The following is an 18,594-nucleotide window of genomic DNA, read 5'->3' as shown; positions in this document are numbered from 1 at the left end:
TGTACATGGTGCCCCTGCGGACCCGGTCCATCCTCGACCCCCAAATGAAGTGGAAGATGGACCGGGTGACCGCAGCGGCGCAGGTCCAGGGAATAGGCCAGGCCTGCGCCACATACAACAGTACCGAAAGCCCCTCGCACTTGACAACCAGGTTCTTACCCGCGATGGAGAGGGACCAGAGCGTCCACCTGCCCAGCTAATGCTTCAGTTTGGTGATATGCTCCTCCCAAGTCTTAGTGCACACCCCAGCTCCACTGAACCAAACACCCAGCACCTTCAGGTAGTCTGTCCTGACGGTGAAGGGAATGAAGGCGCGGTCATCCCAGTTCCTGAAGAACATGGCCTCACTCCTACCCCTATTGACTTTGGCACCTGAGGTCAGTTCAAACTGGCCGCAGATGTCCAACAGCCTAGTCACCGACTGATGATTGGTGCAGAAGACGGCGACGTTGTCCATGTACAGGGAGGTCTGTACCTGCAGGCCTCCGGTACCTGGGATAGTCACACCCTTCAGGCTCACGTCCTTCCTGATGGATGCGGCGAAGGGCTCCATACAGCACACGAACAAGGCAGGAGAGAGCGGGCAGCCTTGCCTGACTCCAGGTCTGACGGGAAAACTGTCCAATTCCCACCCGTTGATCGAGACTGCACTAACGATGTTGGTGTAGAGCAGCCAGAGCCAATTGCAGATGCCCTCCCTGAACCCCATATTGGAGGAGGACGTCTCTTATGCAAGCATGAGAGACCCTGTAAAAGACCTTCTCCTGGTCCAGGCTGACGAGGCAGGTGTCCACCCGCCTGTCCTGCACGTAGGCGATCGTATCCCTGATGAGCGCGAGGCTTTCAGCGATCTTCTTGCCTGACACAGCACAGGTTTGATCAGGGTGAATCGCTGACTCCAGGACAGACCTGACCCAGTTGGCTATGACCTTGGCCAGGATTGTGTAGCCCACATTCAAGAATGAAATGGGACGCCAATTCTTAATTTCTTCCCTCTCCCCCTTCCTCTTGTAAATGAGGGTGATGATGCCCTTCCTCATGGACTTGCACATTTCCCCTGCCCGAAGCGCACTATCGTACACCTCCAGCAGGTCCTGGCCGACCAGGTCCCACAGAGCGGAATACAGCTCGACCGGTAAGCCGTCGCTCCCGGGAGTCTTATTACTCTCCAAGGACTTGAGGGCTCTGGTCAGCTCGTCCAGGATATCGGCCGGTCCAGCCACTCCCTCGTGCCATCATCTAAGACCTCTGTGATAGACGACAGGAACAACTCGGAGGCCGTGCTGTCCGTGGGCTTCACGTCGTACAGTCCGGCATAGAAGGATCTGCTGATCCGCAAAATGTCGGGCCAAGCCGACGTCACCGAGCCGTCGTCCTCCTTCTGCCGGCTAAGCACAGAGCTCTCTTTGTGCACCTTCTGAAAGAAGAAACGCGAGCACGTCTCGTTCTGCTCCACAGAGCGGACCCTGGACCGGAAGATTATCCTGGAGGCCTCCGCGGAGAAGAGCGAGGCTTGCTGGCCCCTCACCTTGTGGAGGTCCTCCGTGAAATCGATCCCCATCAACTGCAGAAGGAGCAAGTTCCGCACCCTTTTCTGGAGTCGCGACAGCTTTCCCTGCCGCTCCCTCGCCTTCCAAACACCCTTGAGGACAAAGAACCTCTTGATGTTCTCCTTCACCGTCTCCCACTGGTCGCCCGGAGACTCAAAGAGGGGTTTCACGGTTCTCCAAATGGCGTACTCCCTCTTAAGCTCCTTGACGTTCTCTGGGGTCAACAGAGTCGTGTTGAGCTTCTATGTCCCCTTGCCAGCCTGCTGGTCGTCCTGTAAGTGACAGTCGGCCAGCAGGAGGCAGTGGTCAGAGAAGAACACCGGCTCAACGCCGGTGGACTTGACTGAGAACGCCCGTGACACAAACAGGAAGTCTATCCTTGAGCGGATAGACCCGTCTGGCCACGACCAGGTGGATCTCCGTTGCACTCCGTCTGCAGGGGTGCTGAAGACATCGAGCAGCTTGGCGTCCTTCACCGTGCCCGTCAGGAATCTGGACGTGACGTCCAGTTGACTCCCCCCACCCACTGTCCCCACGCCGGATCTTCCATCTGCATTGATGATGCAGTTGAAGTCTCCGCCTAGGATGACCGGCCTGGACGTAGCCAGCAGGGGTGGAAGCCGCTGCAGGATGGCCAACCGCTCACTCCGTACCGCTGGGGCGTACACGTTGATCAGCCTCAGGGGAGCGCTCCTGTAGGTGACGTCAGCCACTAGGAGGCGCTCCCCACCACCACCTCCTGAACTTGAGAGATGGTGAAGTTGCGCCCCCGCAGCAGAATAGCCAGGCCCGAGGAGTGACAGTCGTTACCCCCCGACCAGATCGAAGGCCCACAGGTCCAGGCGCCAGACCATTTCCCGTACCTGCTGAGGTGCGGTATCCCGCACTCCTGCAGAAACAGGAGGTCTGCCTTGACAGTGGTCAGGTAGGCCAACGTGGACACGCATCTTGCGATGGAGTTGACGCTGCGCACATTAACACTCGCAACTCGTACCCCCATTGTGGGCAGTGACCGCAGTACCCTCCCCGAGTCCAAGGTCCAGCGCCTCCATCTGTCCCTTCATGCCCATTGCCCAGGCTAACTGCTGGACGCTCTCTGGGCTCAGGAAACCGTCCGTGCTGCCTTCCAGGTGGCATCCCCCCGTCGGGGATATGGAGCCGGGAGAGTCCGGCTCTGGGTCAGGCTGAGGACGCACTGTTTCCTGCTTCCCGCCTGAAGGTTCCGGGGGGGCCTTCAGGGCCCCAGTGGCCCGTGGCTGGGTGTCGGATGGAGCCTCAGGATGCCTCCCGTCAACTGGAAGCGGGGTGCTGCTTTCCTTCTCCCTTGAGATCTTTAGCTTCTGCTTTGGGCGGGCCTCCTCCGAATCTCCCTCGTCGGAGGACCTCTTATAGCCCCCCTGTAGCTGCCTCTTCCCGCCTGATGGCTGCGGTGCCAGAGCCCGCCAGCGCGCATTCCTCCTCGCTTTACGGACCTTCTTCCACTCCCCTGGGTCACCTGTCGCCTCCTCCATCGACTCCAGGTTGTTGTGGGGGGTGGGAGCAGAGCCTGCAGGGGTGCTTTGCTGGCCTCGGGTCCGTCCTGCGGGGCTGGGCACTCCTGCATGACCTGGCCCTCCTGCACATTAGGGGTGTCCTTGCAGGGGCCTGGTGCCTTCCTCTCCTCCGGGGCGGGGGCTTGCCCCGCATTGCCCCTGCCGGCGACCTGGGCGTAGGTGGTCCCCCGCCGCGGGCATGCACTATAGAGGTGGCCCGCTTCCCCGCAAATGTTGCAGCTTTTTTCTTTTGGGCAATCCTTTGCAAGGTGTCCCTCCTCCCTGAAGATGGTGGCTTTGCAGTCAGCTGCCACGTGTCCTGATCTACCACAGCCATGGCAGACTTTTAGGTTGCCCTGCGTAGGTCAGGTAGCCCTTGCTCCCGCCAATCGCGAAGCTGGGCGGTGGGTGTATGATGTTCCTGTCCGCCCCCATCCTCAGCATCACCCTGACCTGTTTCTTACTGGTCCAGATGAAGAACGGGTCCATGATGTTTGTTAGGTCCCCTTCCACCTTCACGTACCTTCCGAGGAAGGTCAGGACATCAACTGCTGGCACATGCGGGTTGTACATGTGTACAGTCACCATACGGCTCCTCTGTGCTGGCATCACAAACAGCAGGACAGCAGTCGGTACAGAGAGGGGGCCCTCACCTCCTTTCTCCTTGAAAACCTCCAGGAAGCGCTCGCAAAGCTTGGCGCTCCTGAAGGTTACATCGTAGAAACCTCCTCCGAGGAAATCCTGCAGACAGTAAATGTCCGCAGCAGTGAACACACAACAGTCCAACAGGACCCTCTTCACGAAGAAGGTGCAGTCCACAGGTGCACCTTCATCCACTTTCTTCACAGAAACACGGATGGTGTTCCGGACCCCCTGACCTGGGGCACGAGCACTTGCCGCAGCCATCGTTGCAGGTTGGCTGCTCCCCTGAACCAGCGTTAGGCCAAAGCCAGCATTAAGATCCACCGGTTGCAAGGGTGCACAGCCAACCCGACGTCTTCCTTCCACCTCCAACACAGTCGTGCTCTCCTCCTCTCAGTCCACAAAAGAGTGGTTCTTTATTTTGTTCCAGATGCAAGCTGGTTCACTGAGCTGGAAGGTTCGTTCCCAGATAATCAGTCACCCTTTTTTTTATTTGAAAAAATATACTTTATTCATAGAATGTACAAACAATAAAACATTTATACACCTACCCAGTCATGCAAGCCACTCCAGGTTACCCGGGGGTACGTACACCAACTAAAGGGAAAAAAAAAACAGAGAGAAAAAAAAAAACAAAGCAAAGAAACCGCCCCGGCAGTCGTCACCCCGCACAGTCCCAGTTGGCCCCCTGACCAGTTGGGGAAGGCGCCAGCTGGGCCCAGTTACCAGATAGGATTCTTTTCCCTTTTCTGGACGAGGGGGCTCATACGGTGGTCTTTCCCCACCGCGCCTTGGCGGCGGCTGCCCCAAGCTTTAGCGCGTCCCTCAGCACGTAGCCCTGGACCTTGGAGTGCGCCAGTCTGCAACACTCGGTCGGGGTCAGTTCTTTCAGCTGGCAGACCAGCAAGTTGCGGGCAGACCAAAGAGCGTCTTTCACCGCATCGATGGTCCTCCAGGCGCAGTTGATGTTGGTCTCGGTGTGCGTCCCCGGAAACAGCCCGTAGAGCACGGAGTCCCGCGTCACGGAGCTGCTTGGGACGAACCTCGACAAATACCACTGCATCCCCCTCCAGACCTCCTGCGCATAGGCACACTCCAGAAGGAGGTGATCGACAGTCTCGTCCCCCCCGCAGCCACCTCGAGGGCAGCGTGCGGTGGTGCAGAGATTCCGGGCATGCATAAAGGATCTCACTGGCAGAGCCCCTCTCACCGCCAGCCAAGCAATGTCCTTGTGCTTGTTTGAAAGTTCTGGCGATGAGGCATTCTGCCAAACGACTTTGGCAGTCTGCGTGGGGAACCACACGACGGGATCCACCCTCTCCTTTTCCCGAAGGGTCCTGAGGATACTACGTGCTGACCACTGCCTGACGGCCTTGTGGTCAAAGGTGTTTCCCTTCAAAAATTTCTCCACGAAGGACAGGTGGTACGGAACGGTCCAACTACTCGGAGCGTTCCGCGGCAACGAGGCCAGGCCCATCCTTCGCAACACCGGGGACAGGTAGAACCTCAGTAAGTAGTGACACTTGGTGTTTGCATACTGAGGATCTACACACAGCTTGATGCAGCCACACACAAAGGTAGCCGTCAGGGCGAGGGTGGCGTTCGGTACGCCCTTTCCCCCATTTCCCAGGTCTTTGTACATGGTATCTCTGCGGACCCGGTCCATCCTCGACCCCCAAATGAAGTGGAAGATGGCCCGGGTGACCGCAGCGGCGCAGGTCCAGGTAATAGGCCAGGCCTGCGCCACATACAACAGTACCGAAAGCCCCTCGCACCTGACAACCAGGTTCTTACCCGCGATGAAGAGGGACCGGAGCGTCCACCTGCCCAGCTTCTGCTTAAATTTGGAGATACGCTCCTCCCAAGTCTTAGTGCATGCCCCAGCTCCACCAAACCAAACACCCAGCACCTTCAGGTAGTCTGTCCTGACGGTGAAGGGGATGAAGGAGCGGTCGTCCCAGTTCCCGAAGAACATGACCTCGCTCTTACCCCTATTGACTTTGGCACCCGAGGCCAGTTCAAACTGGCCGCAGATGTCCAACAGCCTACTCACCGACCGACGATCGGTGCAGAAGACGGCGACATCATCCATGTACAGGGAGGTCTTGACCTGAAGGCCTCCGCTGCCTGGGATAGTCACGCCCTTCAGGCTCACGTCCTTCCTGATGGAGGCAGCGAAGGGCTCCACACAGCACACGAACAAGGCAGGAGAGAGTGGGCAGCCCTGCCTGACTCCAGATCTAACAGGAAAACTGTCTGATTCCCACCCGTTGATCGAGACTGCGCTAACGATGTTGGCGTAGAGCAGCCGGATCCAATTGCGGATGCCCTCCCCGAACCCCAATTTGGAGAGGACGTCCCTCATGTAAGCATGAGAGACCCTGTCGAAGGCCTTCTCCTGGTCCAGGCTGACGAGGCAGGTGTCCACCCGCCTGTCCTGTACGTAGGCGATCGTATCCCTGATGAGCGCGAGGCTCTCAGCGATCTTCCTGCCCGGCACAGCACAGGTTTGGTCAGGGTGAATCACCGACTCCAGGACAGACCTGACCCGGTTGGCAATGACCTTGGCCAGGATTTTGTAGTCCACGTTCAAAAGTGAAATGGGACGCCAATTCTTAATTTCTTCCCTCTCCCCCTTCCTCTTGTAAATGAGGGTGATGATGCCCTTCCTCATGGACTTGCACATTTCCCCTGCCCGAAGCGCACTATCGTACACCTCCAGCAGGTCCTGGCCGACCAGGCCCCACAGAGCAGAATACAGCTCGACCGGTAAGCCATCACTTCCGGGAGTCCTATTCCTCTGCAAGGACTTGAGGGCTCTGGCCAGCTCGTCCAGGGATATCGGCCGGTCCAACCACTCCCTCGTGCCGTCGTCTAAGACCTCCGTGATAGACGACAGGAACGACTTGGAGGCCGTGCTGTCCGTGGGCTTCGTGTCGTACAGTCCGGCATAGAAGGATCTGCTGATCCTCAAAACGTCGGGCCGAGACGACGTCACCGAGCCGTCGTCCTCCTTCAGCCGGCTAAGCACAGAGCTCTCTTTGTGCACCTTCTGAAAGAAGAAACGCGAGCACGTCTCGTCCTGCTCCACAGAGCAGACCCTGGACCGGAAGATTATCCTGGAGGCCTCCGCGGCGAAGAGCGAGGCTTGCTGGCCCCTCACCTCGCGGAGGTCCTCCGTGACATCGACCCCCATCAACTGCAGAAGGAGCAGGTTCTGCACCCTTTTCTGGAGTCGCGACAGCTTTCCCCGCCTCTCTCTTGCCTTCTGAACACCCTTGAGGACAAAGAACCTCTTAATGTTCTCCTTCACCGTCTCCCACCAGTCGCCTGGAGACTCAAAGAGGGGTTTCACGGTTCTCCAACCGGTGTACTCCCTCTTAAGCTCCTCGACGTTCTCTGGGGTCAACAGAGTCGTGTTGAGCTTCCACGTCCCCTTGCCGGCCGGCTGGTCGTCCTGTAAGTGACAGTCGGCCAACAGGAGGCAGTGGTCAGAGAAGAACACCGGCTCGACACCAGTGGATCTGACCGAGAACGTCCGTGACACAAACAGGAAGTCTATCCTTGAGCGGATAGACCCGTCTGGCCGCGACCAGGTGTACCTCTGCTGCGCTCCGTCTGCAGGGGTGCTGAAGACGTCGAGCAGCTTGGCGTCCTTCACCGTGCCCATCAGGAATCTGGACGTGACGTCCAGTTGAATCCCCCCACCCGCTGTCCCCACGCCGGATCTTCCATCTGCATCAATGATGCAGTTGAAGTCTCCGCCTAGGATGACCGGCCTGGACGTAGCCAGCAGGGGTGGAAGCCGCTGCAGGACGTCCAACCGCTCACTCCGTACCACTGGGGCGTACACGTTGATCAGCCTCAGGGGAGCATTCCTGTAGGTGATGTCAGCCACTAGGAGGCGCCCCCCCACCACCTCCTGAACTTGAGAGATGGTGAAGTTGTGCCCCCGCAGCAGAATAGCCAGGCCCGAGGAGCGACAGTCGTTACCCCCCGACCAGATCGAAGGCCCACAGGTCCAGGCGCCGGACCATTTCCCGTACCTGCCGAGGTGCGGTATCCCGCACTCCTGCAGAAACAGGAGGTCCGCCTTGATGGTGGTCAGGTAGGCCAACGTGGACACACATCTCGCGGTTGACTTGACGCTGCGCACATTAATGCTCGCAATTCGTACCCCCATTGTGGGCAGTGACCGCAGTACCCTCCCCAAGTCCAAGGTCCAGCCCCTCCATCTGTCCCTTCATGCCCATTGCCCGGGCTAACTGCTGGACGCTCTCTGGGCTCAGGAAACCGTCTGTGCTGCCTTCCGGGTGGCATCCCCCCGTCAGGGGTGCGGAGGCAGGAGGGTCCGGCTCCGGATCAGGCTGGGGACGTGCTGTTTCCTCCTTCCCGCCTGGACGTTCCGGGGGGCCCTCCAGTGCTCCAGCGGCACTTGACTGGGTGTCGGAGTGAGCCTCAGGACGCCTCCCGTCACCTGGAAGCGGGGTGCTGCTTTCCTTCCCCCTCGAGACCTTTAACTTCTGCTTCGGGTGGGCCCTCTCCGAATCCTCCTCGTCAGAGGAGCTCTTATAGCCCCCCTGTAGCTGTCTCTTCCCTCCTGATTGTTGCGGTTCCTGGGCCCGTCGACGCACCTTCCTCCTCGCTTTCCGGACTGTAGTCCACTCCCCTGGGTCGCCTGTCGCCGCCTCCATTGGCTCCGGGTTGTCGGGGGGGATTGGAGCCTGCAGGGGTGCTTTGCTGGCCTCGGGCCCATCCTGCAGGGCTGGGCCCTCCTGCACGGCCTGGCCCTCCTGCACATTAGTGGGGTCCTTGCTGGGTTCTGGTGCCTTCCTCTCCTCCGGGGGGGCTGGCCCCGCATTTCCCCTGCCGGCGACCTGGGCGTAGGTGGTACCCCGCCGCGGGCATGCCCTATAGAAGTGGCCCGCTTCCCCGCAAAGGTTGCAGCTTCTCTCTCGTGGGCAATCCTTTGCAAGGTGTCCCTCCTCCCTGCAGATGGTGACTTTGCAGTCGGCCGCCATGTGACCTGACCTACCACAGGCATGGCAGACTTTAGGTTGCCCTGCATAGGTCAGGTAGCCCCTGCTCCCGCCGATCGCGAAGCTGGACGGTGGGTGTGCGACATTCCCGTCTGCGCCCATCCTCAGCGTCACCTTGACCTGCCTCTTACTCGTCCAGATGCCAAAGGGGTCCACCATGTCAGTTAGGTCCCCTTCCACCTTCACATACCTTCCGAGGAAGGTCAGGACATCAACTGCTGGCACATGCGGGTTGTACATGTGTACAGTCACCGTACGGCTCCTCTGTGCTGGCATCACAAACAGTGGGACAGCGGTCAATACAGAGAGGGGGCCCTCACCTCCTTTCTCCTTGAAAACCTCCAGGAAGCGCTCGCAAAGCTTGGCACTCCTGAAGGTTACATCGTAAAAACCTCCTCCGGGGAAATCCTGCAGACAGTAAATGTCCACAGCAGCAAACCCACAACAGTCCAACAGGACCCTCTTCACGAAGAAGGTGCGGTCCACAGGTGCACCTTCATCCACCTTCTTTACGGAAACACGGATGGTGTTCCGGACCCCCTGACCTGGGGCACGAGCACTTGCCGCAGCCATCGTTGCAGGTTGGCTGCTCCCCTGAACCAGCGTTAGGCCGAAGCCAGCATTAAGATCCACTGGTCGCAAGGGTGCACAGCCAACCCGACGTCCTCCTTTCACCTCCAAGACTGCACTCTCGTCCTCTCAGTCCACAAGAGAGTGGGTCTTTATTGTGTTCAAGATGTAAGCTAGTTCACTGAGCTTGCCGGTTTGTTCCCAGATGTTTTGTCACCATTCTAGGTAACATCAACAGTGAACCTCCAGTGAAGCGCTGGTGTTATGCCCCCCTTTCTCTTTATCTGTTTAGGTTTCCTTGGGTTGGTGATGTCATTTCCTGCATTGGTGATGTCATTTCCTGTTCTTTTTCTCAGAGGACAGTAGATTGGCTCCAAATCAATGTATTTGTTGATGGAGTTCCGGTTGGACTGCCATGCTTCCAGGAATTCTCATGCGTGTCTCTGTTTGGCTTGTCCTAGGATGTATAATGCAAGAAGCATGGACAAAAATGGACAGTATGAAAAATCTCAGATATTCATCTTTCAGAACAATTTTCCTCACTTTCCAATTCAGCTTTTATTTTCTTTCCATGTATTTGCATCCTATTCAAATCCATTCTCACCTTATTCCAATATCATTTCTAATTCCAAGCAGCACACATTCCTGAGATGTGTTGATCTAAACTGGAGTTGGCTTCGCTCTGTGTGCCTGTCCCAGTTATCATCAGGCTGCGTGTTCATGTCAGTGCCCCTGCATGCTGCACGCCCAACATCCTCCTCACCCCTTCACCCACTCACTCACATTCGCATTGGCAATCTGCCAGCTTCACCATCTCACCATATCTGCTCTCGGACCGCCTTCCCCACTTTCGGCAGCTCCTCAGCTTCCGGCGCTCAAGGACAAATAAGACATTGTGCGCAGGGACTTAGGCATCTGTGATTCCATCGATATCATTTTCAGGAATTGCTGTATTTATTGCTGCATTGCTCTCGACAAGACTGTAGGGCAGAAACAAGCCATCATTTAGTTTTATGATCTCATCTAAAAATACCTCTCTGGCAGCTCCTTCTGGCAATCATAAATGCACCAACATGTAGGCCGACCTCTGCTGTTATTTTTTTGACCTCTAACATATCATTATCAGTGATCTGAAGATTGGCCAGTGCTGGGTGAAAGCAGGGCTCATTTTTCTGCAGAACTGCCACGCCATATATCCAAACAGGAAGGCTTTTGTGCTCACATGGCTATGTGTACTTTATGACACATTTCTGCAGTGCTCATTTGTATTTGCACTAACTTAGAAGCTATTAACCTTTACCTCCTTCATGCTTAGCACACGTGTTGAATTCAGCTTTGGCTTAAAGGCTTCCAGCCTGTGTGGCTTGCATTAGTGCTAAAGTCTGGTGGGAGGGGGCAGGAAATATGCAATTGTGGGGAGGACTGAAGTGTCACTGTGTTAGTCAGAGAAGAGGTGGATAAGTCATTGCGCAGCAAAAACTTTAATTCAGTATTAGCAGTGTGTTTCAACAGTTTGCAAGGCAATTACACCGCATACCCTTCAAGCAAAAATCCACACATGAAAGTCAAAGAGAAACAGTTCTTAATGTGAAGGTGGACTCTGTCAATAAAACAGATGGGACAAAAAGAACTGCATCAGGATTGATCCCAACCGGCAGCTTGTCTTGAGAAACTGTGCAGCGCTTGGAGATCATGTGCTGTCTGAAGCCTTAAAAACTACCCAAACTCAAAGCTGTACAATGTCAGGGCCTTATCTCACTGACTGCTGCTATCTCCCATATGGTGAAGATTTATAGACAATAGACAATAGGTGCTGGAATAAGCCATTTGACCCTTCGAGCCAGCACCACCATTCATTATGATCATGGCTGATCATCCACAATCAGTTTCCTGTTCCTGCCTTATCCCCATAACCCTTGATTCCTCTATCTTTAAGAGCTCTATCTATCTCTTTCTTAAAAGTATCCAGAGAGTTGGCCTCCACTGCCTTCTGGGGCAGAGCGTTCCATATATCCACCACTCTCTGGGTGAAGATGTTTTTCCTCAACTCTGTTCTAAATGGCCTACCCCTTATTTTTAAACTGTGTCCTCTGGTTCTGGACTCACCCATCAATGGAAACATGCTTCTGCCTCCAGAGTGTCCAAACCCTTAATAATCTTATACGTCTCAATCAGATCCCCTCTCATCCTTCTAAACTCGAGTGTATACAAGCCCGGTCGCTCCAATCTTTCAACATATGATAGTCCTGCCATTCCAGAAATTGACCTTGTGAACCTACGCTGCACTCCCTCAATAGCAAGAATGTCCTTCCTCAAATTTGGAGACCAAAACTGCACACAATACTCCAGGTGCAGTCTCACTAGGGCCCTGTACAGCTGCAGAAGGACCTATTTGCTCCTGTACTCAATTCCTCTTGTTATGGAGGCCAGCATGCTATTAGCTTTCTTCACTGCCTGCTGTACCTGCATGCTTGCTTTCATTGACTCATGTACAAGAACACCTAGATCTTATTGTGCTTCCCCTTTACCTAACTTGACTCCATTGAGATAGTAATCTGCCTTCCTGTTCTTGCCACCAAAGTGTATAACCGCACATTTATCCACATTAAACTGCATCTGCGATGCATCCGTCCACTCACCTAGCCTGTCCAAGTCACCCTGTATTCTCATAACATCCTCCTCACATTTCACACTGCCACTCAGCTTTGTGTCATCGCAAATTTGCTAATATTACTTTTAATGCCTTCATCTATATCATTAATATATGTCGTAAACAGCTGCGGTCCCAGCAGTGTACCTTGTGGTACCCCACTGGTCACTGCCTGCCATTCCGAAAGGGATCCGTTTATCACTACTCTTTGCTTCCTGTCAGCCAGCCAACTTTCAATCCAACTCAGTATTTTGCCCTCAATACCATGTGCCCTCATTTTTAAGATTTAGATTTATAAAATTTAGATACTTCAGGATCCGTCAAAGATACCTCGAATACAATCATACTCATTTGCTTAGCAACAGAAAAAAATCAATAAGTACATAAATTACCAGGTGCTTATGGTCTATGGACTAAGTAGTGGCTGCTTGTGAGATAACAAACAGGAAGTAACACAATGAAAGGGTCCAGGCCCAGCTCATTTCTCCTGGGTGAGGTACAGTGAGGTTCTGTCTGGCTTCTTGAGCTCAATGGTGCATAGCTTTTTCACGGTCACTTCAGTGTCCCACCCAATCAATGCCCTGATCTTCATCCTCACATTCATTGTCAGAAGATTGCTGTCAATCACTGTTTCCCTAGTCCACAGGACATTCTCCATTAGTAGCTGTAGTTTTGAAGTGTACAGCGTACCAGAGTGATGTGGGACATCCTTTCTGAGCTGTACCGCAAGGCTTTGCCAGACCAGTCCAGGCATCAAAACCTTATCTGAAGGAGGCCAATGTAATCTATTTCAAGGGGATAAGCTAGAAGCATAGGTACTTTGTATTCCCACTTTTTTCCTTATTCATTCACAGGATGTTGGCATTGCTGGCTAAGCAGCATTTATTCGTCATCCTTAATTGCCCAGGGGGCAGTTAAGAGTCAACCACGTCGCTGTGGGTCTGGAGTCACATGTGGGCCAGACCAAGTAGAGATGGCAGTTTCTTCCCTAATGGACATTGGTGAACCAGCTGGGATTTCTCCAGCAACTGACAGTGTGTCATTAATAGATTATTAATTCCAGATATTTATTGAATTCAAATTCTGTCAACTGCTACGGCAAGATTTGAACCTGGGTCTCCTGAACATAATCCAGGTCTCCAGATCAACAGTCTGACTGCATCGTTCTGAGGGGTACGGAAAGGAGAATAAATGAATGTTTTTTTTATTGTTGCATGTATTTGACAGCCAGAGAAACAGTACAATGCACTGAAAAGCTTTTTCCATGGTCACCGTACACTGCCACCATTTTGGATAGATTAAGAATAAGAAAAATAATAGATAAAGTGTACAGAGAGTGTACAGTCCTGGGAGGAGCCAGCTCATCATGAATGATGCCTGGGTCACTGTCCCTCTGCCACCGACTCACTGCCTTCTGCACTGGATCCACCGAATCAGAGTCACATTTCTCGCTGCTGGGCCCACCTCATCGTCGTCTCCGTGATGCCCTTCTGCCACCGCTTTACCGCCACCAGCGCAGGACCCAACCGTTGAATAAGTCGCTGATCCTCAGGCGTCATCTTTCACCACCGGGGCCTACCACATTGACGTTGCCTCCGCTGATGTAAACAGCTGCCCAATCTGATGCCAGCTCCTGTGCTCACCCCAGAAAAGTAAGTGGGGGCTCACTCACTGCCATCGTAAGGTCTGCACTGGGCCCACTCGACTCCATGCTGGAATTCCTTGCTGCTGCCGTTAGCAAGAAAAGGAAATTAGTATAAATTAGAGAGAACAAAACAAGAAAAGAAAGAAAACAAGTGGTTGGAGTGAATGAGCCCTGGCACTGGAGTGCTACTGCGCCGTCATCTTAATGGTATAAGGTGTTGTAAAGCGATGTATGAAAGGAGTGCCCTTTGTCACCCAGAAGCCATCCCTGTATGGTCTGGGTACCCTGGAAGGAGGCAGGGACCTGCAGATTCTCCAGAAAGCAGGGACCGCAGTGCAACTGCCCGGACCACATGGGCAATTTGTGCATGGAGTCAGAGAGGGCATAGGTAGCAATCCAAGTGAATACCCTGTATTGGTCTTCAGGACAGTAGGGGTTTGGAATGAGGGAAAGGGCCGTCTCCAAATGAACTTTGTTCCAGATGAAAAGCTGCCGGGCTTGAGGAACAGTTGTAAACACTCTATATTATATGGGAAGAGGAGGTGGAGTAGGAAAACTCAGTGTAAGACATGGTCACCCTGTTCCGAGGGACAAACGGTGAGGCTGGGAGATAAACTAGAGAAAAGAGATGGAATTCAATGGAGGCAGAACTGAAACCTCCCAAAATGTCTGAAATAATCCTGATGGATTTACAGGAACGGACAGTCATGGCCATCATCATGGTTGTATAGATCTACAGCACAAAACGGCCCATTAGCCCATTGTATGTGTGCTAGTCAAAAATAAACATCTAACTATTCTAACAGTGATAATGGGAACTGCAGATGCTGTAGAATCCAAGATAACAAAGTGTGGAGCTGGATGAACACAGCAGGCCAAGCAGCATCTCAGAAGCACAAAAGCTGACGTTTCGGGCCTGGACCATTCATCAGAGAGCTCTCCTGAGATGCTGCTTGGCCTGCTGTGTTCATCCAGCTCCACACTTTGTTATCTAACTATTCTAATCCCATTTTCCAGCACTTGGCTTATAGCCTTGCATACCATAGTATCACAAATGCACATCTAAATACTTCTTCAATGTTATGAGGGTTTCTGCCTCTCCCACCCTGACATGGAGTGACTTCCAGATTCCCACCCCCCTCTGGTGAAAAGATTTTTTTTCACATCTTCTCCAAGCCTTCTGTCCCTTATCTAAAATCTATGCCTGCTGGTCATTGATCACTCTATCAAGGGGAAATGTTTATTCTTGTATACTCCATCTATGCCTCTCATAATTTTATGAATCTCAATCACGTCCCCTCTCAATCTCCTCTGCTCCAAGGAAAACAACCCCAGTTTGTCGAATCTCTCTTCATGACTGAAACTCTCCAACCCAGGCAACATCCTGGTAAATCTCCTTTGCATCCTCTCCATTGCTATCACATCCCTCCTTTCAGTATTACACACAATACTCTAGCTGTGGTCGAACCAACATTTTATACTGTTCCAGCATAACCTTCCTGATCTTAAATTCTGTGTTTCAGCTAAGAAAGGCAAGTATACCATATGCATTCCTAACTACTTTAACCATCTCTCTTGCCATGTTAAAGGTCTAGTGGTCATGCTTGGCAAAGTCCCTCTGATTCTTGGTTCTTCCCAGGATCCTACTATTCATCATGTATTCCCCTGCCTTGTTTGTCCTGCCCAAGTACACTACCTGATATGTATCTGGATTGAAATCAGTTTGCCACTGATTGGCCTCTCCGACCAGTCCATCTATACCCTCTGTAATCTAAGGTTTTGCTTCTCAACATTTACTGCCTCAACAATTGCATGCGAGCTTACTGATCAACCCTCCTACATTCAAATCTAAATTATAGAATCATAGAATCCCTACAGGGCATATAGAGGTCATTCAGCCCATTGAATCTGCAAAAAGCGTCCCACTCAGAACTAGCGCCCCAGCCTACCCTGCGTTTCCCATGGCTAACCCAGAGTCTGTGCATCCATGGACAATACAGGGCAATTTTCTGCGGCCAATCCACCTAACCCGCATCTGTTTTTGTGACAGTGGGAAGAAACCGAAACATTCAGAAGAAACCCATGCACACACAGGGAGAATGTGTAAAATCCCGACAGACAATTGCCCACTGCTATAATCAAAACTGGGTTCCTGGTGCTGTGAGGCAGCTCTGGAGAATGTTCCACTATACCACCCAAATGTAAATCATTTTTATAAACCACTAGTAGTATGGTACCTAACACTGGTCCCTGTGGAACCCCACTGAACATAAACTTCCGGTTGTAAAAACATCCCTCTCCTCCTGCCCCTCAGCAAATTGTGATTCCTATTTGCCAAATTTTCTTGGATCTTATCTTTGCTATCAGTCTCCAGTAAAGGGTCTTATCAAAATCCTTGTTAAAGTCCACGTAGGCAACACCAGGGGCATTACACTCGTCCACACACCTGCTCACCTCTTCAAGAAATTCAATCAAGTTAGTCATAACGTGGCCTCTCCTAAACAAAACGTAGCAAGGATGGTAAAGGCAACTCCCACCAGGACGATTATGATTGGCCAGAAGGAAAACAGTGTGCTTTTTTAAAATTCATTCGTGGGATGTGGGCATTGCTGGCTTGGTCAGCATTTATTGCCCATCCCTAAATGCTCAGAGGGCAGTTTAAGAGTCAACTACATTGCTGTGGGTCTGCGGTCACATGTACAGATGACCGTTTCCTTCCTTTAAGGACATTAGTGAACAGATGGGTTTCCCAATGACTGACAATGGATTCACGGTCATCACTAGACTCTTAATTCCAGCTTTTGATTGAATCTAAATTCTGTCATCTGCTGTAGTGGAAGTCAAACCCAGATCCCCGGAACATTATCTTGGCCCCTGGTTTAATAGTATAGCAATAATACCACAAGGCTTATCACATCCCCCTGTAGACAGAGTGATCGTAAGAAAAATGGAAGACAATGTCAAATACCTGTCTTAGAAATGGTAGCAAATCTTTTGGACTAGTTTTCATAACTACAGACAATTTTTTCCCCCACAATTCTGGTGAAAAGAAAGGATGATTATGAAGTAAAACATTGGTGATATCATTTTGACACACCATGGACGAGAATCAATTGCAGACTCAAAGGCAAAATACTTTAATCATTGAATATTGAAGAAATGCTGGAATTATTCAGCAGGTCCGGCACCATCTGTGGAAAATGAGAAACAGAGTTGATGTACAGAATTTCCCCATTTTCTACTAAAGTGTTTTACTGAGTGAGATGTATTGTTCCCGACCTACCGTGTCCAAACAAATTTGCTCACGCAATCTTCTGTTCTTCAGCTCGTTAGTTATGCAGTTGGGCTCTTGGGAGCCTTTCCGCAGGAATCACAAGGCCAGAGTGGCAGAAGTTGTTGGTGCTGCCTAATATTAACAGTTGGTGCTATGTTTTATAGCCCAGCGATGTGCCATTTTGGCCAGTGCAAGCTCGGAATTGGCCCTCTTGTCATGATATTTGACATTTGGGGCATGGCCCAGAGTAAAGAAAGCTCACTTTGCAACTCTCAAATGACCATATTGATGATAGTCCAAGGAGAGCTGGGTTGTCCTTTATTGAACTGACCCTCACATAGAACTGTGCCACCAGATACAGCCAACCTGAACCCAAACTGTAATCGGGGCCAATGGTGTATTCTGGACAAAATGGGATGCTTTAAAGTTCACTGATCATTTGCATTCCACAAGGTTTAGTGGAAGTATCACTTTGCTACCTCACAAAGCCACCATTCAACTCTGACTTTGCCACTGCACATCCGTCCCCCAATGCCATGAGCTATAAGTCTCACCATTGTCCACTCAACAGCTTTCCCCTACCTTATCCTCCCAAACTACTGCCACTTGCTGTCCTCTCTGCTTCCTACTCACTCAACTGCTCCTGCATCAACAGTAAGTGCTCCCCCATCAACTTCCATCAGCCAAAATCCCTCTCTGAATCTGAAATAAACTTTCAAAAGAAGAGTCTTGCTGGACTTGAAATGGTAACTTAGTTTCTCTTGCCACCTTACCATAGATTGGATTCGAACTTGGATCTTCTGACACAGAGGTAGATCCACTACCACTGGGCTATAAAACCCCCAAATATTAGCCTGGGCCTACAGACTACTAGCCCAGTCACTGTAACATTATACTACTGTGCTAGTAATCCCAAAGGCTGGGGCCATAGGTTCAAACCCTACCATGTCAATGTAAATAAAACTTACAAATCTAGATCTGATAGATCATGTTGTAAATGATGACCATATCATTGATTATTGCAAAAAAACACGTCCCACAGTTCGCTAAACTGAGAATGAAATCTGTTGTCTTGAGGTGCAGTGATAATTTCCCTACTCTTGAGATGTGGAGGCTCGATTCCAGCCATGTGACATGACATATCTGAACAGGTAGATGGGAAAGTAAACCCCCGACCCCCAAGTCCAGTCTACATGTGACTCCAGGTCTACAGCGATGTAGCTGACTCTGAAAGGACTGAGCAAAGCACTCAGTTCAAGGGCAGTTAGAGGAGGATCACAAACATCTGCTTCCCCTTGAGGAAGAAAGCAAAACAAACATTGTTTCCCCGAACAAACACAGGGAATGCTTTGTGGTGTAAAAGCTCAACAGGGCCTGTGGTGAGATAGCAAGATGTAGAGCTGGATGAACATAGCAGGTCAAGCAGCATCAGAGGAGCAGGAAGGCTGATGTTTCCGGCCTACAGCCTTCTTCACAAAATGAAGAAGACTCATTTTCTGAAGAAGGGTCTAGGCCCAAAACGTCAGCCTTCCTGCTCCTCTGATGCTGCTTGGCCTGCTATGTTTATCCAGCTCTACACCTTGTTATCTCAGATTCTCCAGCATCTGCAGTTCCTACTATCTTTGTGGTGAGAGAAACCGAGTTACTGTTTACAGTATGGCATGACCCTTTCTTCTGAAAGTTTATTTCAGA

The sequence above is a fragment of the Stegostoma tigrinum genome, chromosome 14, assembly GCF_030684315.1.
Source record: "Stegostoma tigrinum isolate sSteTig4 chromosome 14, sSteTig4.hap1, whole genome shotgun sequence".
In the NCBI taxonomy this organism is placed as follows: Eukaryota; Metazoa; Chordata; class Chondrichthyes; order Orectolobiformes; family Stegostomatidae; genus Stegostoma; species Stegostoma tigrinum.
The sequence above is the reverse complement of the archived record's forward strand: the minus strand, read 5'-3'. Positions refer to the sequence as shown.